Source organism: Alosa sapidissima, chromosome 22, assembly GCF_018492685.1.
Source record: "Alosa sapidissima isolate fAloSap1 chromosome 22, fAloSap1.pri, whole genome shotgun sequence".
Taxonomy (NCBI): domain Eukaryota; kingdom Metazoa; phylum Chordata; class Actinopteri; order Clupeiformes; family Clupeidae; genus Alosa; species Alosa sapidissima.
Window position 1 is genome coordinate 12,771,887 of NC_055978.1, and position 4,137 is coordinate 12,776,023.

General features: G+C 40.5%; 1 long non-coding RNA gene across 1 annotated transcript; it reads right to left on the reverse strand.

Moving 5' to 3' along the window:
• Nucleotides 1–262: 262 nt before the first annotated feature.
• LOC121697734 lies at nucleotides 263–3,878 on the reverse strand. Its single transcript, XR_006026539.1, has 2 exons — nucleotides 3,733–3,878; nucleotides 263–433 (listed from the first exon to the last, which is right to left on the reverse strand). It is a non-coding gene; the product is annotated as an uncharacterized LOC121697734 (long non-coding RNA).
• Nucleotides 3,879–4,137: the final 259 nt, after the last annotated feature.

Sequence of the window (4,137 nt, forward strand, 5' to 3'; positions counted from 1 at the left end):
ATATATACAGAAAGGTTCCATTAACATTTACATGAGATCAGCCATTCAGACACCTGAGGGGTAGGCTATTCCAAGTAGGCTACGTGGTTACGGGTGCAGAGAGACCTGTAACGCCTCCCTGAGGGGAGTGGGGTGAACAGTCTGTGGTTGGGGTGAGAACAGTCTTTGATGATGCTGCGCGCCTTACGCAAGCATCGCTTGCCCTGGTGCGTTGGGCAGTTTTCACACCCTCTGCAGTGCTTTCCGGTCATGGGCAGAGCAGTTGCCATACCAAAAAGGTGATATAAGAAGGTGGAGCTCATAAATCAAATATTCAGTCACAGTCTAGCAGATGCCTGCAGTAATGCAATGTAGAGCTACACCTTCCTCAGTTCCAGGGGTGTGAGGAGACTGTTCAGCTCATTCGTGGTAGTCCTTGAGCAAGGCAGTTGTTCTGGGGAGATATAAAATAAACTAGATGTAGCGCATAGCGGTACAAAATATGACCGCCGCTCAGTCCTGTACATCCGTTCTGCGAAAATAAATCACACTTCAATTTGTCTTCATATTTTACTCCATCCCCCACTCTTGAAACTTTTGTGTATGCTTGTTTGGCATGCCTGAGTGTGTGTGTGCGGCTGCACAGAAAGTAGCCTACTGGTGCTGAAAAGGTGAATAGATTGTAGAATAGCCAAAGAAGATGTAGCATTGTTATACAACCTTTAAAATCTCTAAACAATCACAAGTAGGGCAGTTCATCACAGTTCATCCATTGCAACTGGATTGATGAAAGGTCACTTACACCTGTAGGCTACATTGTATTTGGGAAAAGCAAAAGGTATCAGCATAATGTTATTTATTTATTTATTTATAAACAAAAACATCTCTGTCAGTTCCATGCCGTTTTCAACAGCTATCAAAAACAAAGGTAATTTTTGGATGGATGGATTTTTTGTGAATGTTTATTCTTCTACATAAGATTTTAGTCATCTTTAGTTCATGTAATACTTTATTGTCAATGCACAAATTAAGTAACAGTAGTCTGAAACGTTGATGTTAATGCACAAATTAAGTAACGGTAGTCTGAAACGAAATGCTGTTTTACATCTAACCAGTGGTGCAAATAACTGACATGTCCAAATGGGCCTTGATGAAATGTGTCGCTAGACTGTTCATACACATTTTAACGGGCCAAAGTTGAAGAGCTGTTGTCCGTTATTGTTCGTGCAAATATAGGCTGATTCATGTTCCCTTGCATTGTGTAACTGAGGTCCATGGCTAGTCTGGCTTTCACCAGACCAAGCTCAATCTTTGAAGAAATCAAAAAATAAATAGCGGGCAGATCAGGCTGGGTTCACCCAGCCTAGTCCATAGGCACCCGATATTGTTTAATTTTCCGATTGAGATATCCACGCTCTGGCTATTCTAAATGCAAAAATGCATCAGGGAGTCATGACAAAACTGTAACTAACAAACTAGATCCTAATAGAAAGCTGTTAGCTTCCCTAAGCTACAGGTAGGCTTATAAGGTAGGCCTATTTACAACATAAATTGTCAATAGGCTATGCTGGCGACACAAATAAAATCTCATTTGGAAACCAATGGCTTACGCCTTACAGTATCAAGCGGACTTAAACTGCCATATCGCGGCGAAAAGTTGTAATAAAATTCACGCAGCTCCATGAGTCAAGGAAAGCGCAAATGAAGTAGCCACTTCTAAATGGGAACCACTACACAGTAGCTTAAGGTGTGTTGCTAAAGCAGCCATAATGAAATTAAGGTGTCATTGTTTAGATACTTCACACACACGTGCTTTTTAATTTCACAGACTACAACTACCAAGCTGGAATCAAAGCACATCGATTCCCCTCTCACACCCTGCACGCACTTAAAACAAAATAAACAGGCGTCTCAGTCTCACGCATGTATAGGCAAAACTGTATCAGACCGGTGTAATGTTGGTAAATCTTCCATTGCACAGAATTATTTTTGTAGCAAGTGCAACAAATGACAGTCGAAAGATACAATTACAGTGCTGCTATCCATTTGCTTGGTATAACCGCATTTATAGTTTTCTACATATGCAATCAATCAAATTGGCCTCCATCACTCAACCAACGCTAACGGTAACATTACCTAGGTCCTTATTGATATTATAAGATTAACGTACCTGCAGTAAAAACCAAGCATGTCCGATAAACATCCTCAGATTTATTTCGGCTTCAAGAAGAAATGGAAGTTACATTTCATGTGAACATCATCCTATCCTTATTAGACGTTCTCTGCGGTAAACTACACTCCTTGTATGAAGCGTCCATTGTTTTTCCAACCCACTTTTAACTTCCAACAAAATTACGTCTACTGCAACGACGCGCCATCTAGTGGACAAACGACTACTTATCGCCAATGCTGGAAATGCAGCCATGATGATGATGATGAATATTTATTTTGGCTTTCTTTTACTGAATTTGTAATTATGTATCGGCCGTTCTAATACCGATAGTATGTGGGTGCCTGTGTGTGTGTGCATGTGTATATGTGTATGACTGTATACTCATTGGCCATCTACAGGCCAATGAGTGTACAGTCACTAAATGTACACATAACCTAATTTTTTTTAGACCCCCCATGGATGAAATTCTACGAAACTTGGCATAACCCCAGAGAATGCCAGGTCAATCATACACATAAAATTTGGTTCTGAACATCTTAACTGAAGATAGGGGCGATTAAAGCAGAATAATATTGCATTTTCATTTTTTGCCGGGGGGGTGCAAATCACAAATGAGTGATTATGGGCCAGAATGATGTGGGCCCTTGAGACCTACATACTATAAAATATTCTTCATCCTCAGTGCCACGGTTCAGGTAGTTATTTAGGAAAAACTGCTTTTTTTGCGGTTCGGGGGGCCCAGCATGGGGGGGGGGGGGGGGGGGGGGAGTGACCCACAGGGACGAAACAAAATTTTTCCGTAAAAGTCTAGTGGGGCTACATACCCACCAAATTTCATGTACCCCGGTGGTTCGGTGTCCCGGGTATTGTTGACCAAAAATTCAGGAAGTAGATGACGGAAAAAAAAAAAAAAAAAAAAAACTTTGACAATCCCTATGACCACTTCGCTAGCGGCGGTCATAATAATACAGTGTTGGGCAAGCTACTTGGGAATTGTAGTGAGCAAAACTATCAGTTACTCTGCCATGAATAAAACTTCACTACACAAAACTACCACCCCAGTCAAATGTAGCAAGCTTAGTAACACAAACACAGCAGTAGGCTAGTTCACTACATAGGAAGCTTCTTTAAATTGTGCTAATTTCACATGACAAAAGTGTAGCTTGTTTGGCCAAGCTACTTCATATAAAGAAGTTAAGCTATTGAAAAGTTACTTTATTCAGGAAATAGTGAAGCTACCACCAACACACTTATTACTAGCTAAGCTACAAGTAGCAACTGCCCGATAATATGCTACAGTCTGTGCCACTTATGTAAAATTCGCCGGCCAATGTTATATTAGTAATATTTCATTAATTTCTACAATAGCATTCTTGTGTCAGTTGTAATGTAAGTCAGTGTTATGGAATATGACTCATCAAGTCTCAGTTCATAGCCGGGTGAACACCTGAACACCTAGCAAGTAGCCTAGCTAGCTGGCTACGATTTACATACAATAACAAAGATCCTTGCTCCTTTTTAACTCTGGTAATATTGCATTCATAAAATACAACCAATAGTACGATAATGTTAAATCTTACTTGTGAAAAGTAATCCCCCGAGCCCTGTTTGCGATGGTCCGCCGATTTGAGCAGGAATATGCTGCACATTGCTCTGGCATCTTGTTTCTTCTGCTGCAATTATAGCGGCTGCATTTCCTGTTTCCAGCAGCCAATGCTGTGTCTACTCTGGCACAAAGGCTCTGGCATTTTTTTTTTTATTATTATACAAAAATCACCATACAAATTATAACAAATAGGGGTACAAGAATTCAGCACAAAGAGGACATAATATCAGAGCATATACATATAGTTCTGTCAGCTTTTCGGCTGTTGAGTCCAACAATAGTGTCCATGTAGAATTTGACTTCATTTTTGAAGGCTGCAAAACAAGGTTTCCCTCCCCCCCATTTACGTTTATGAATATGACATTTTCCCAATAGCAAG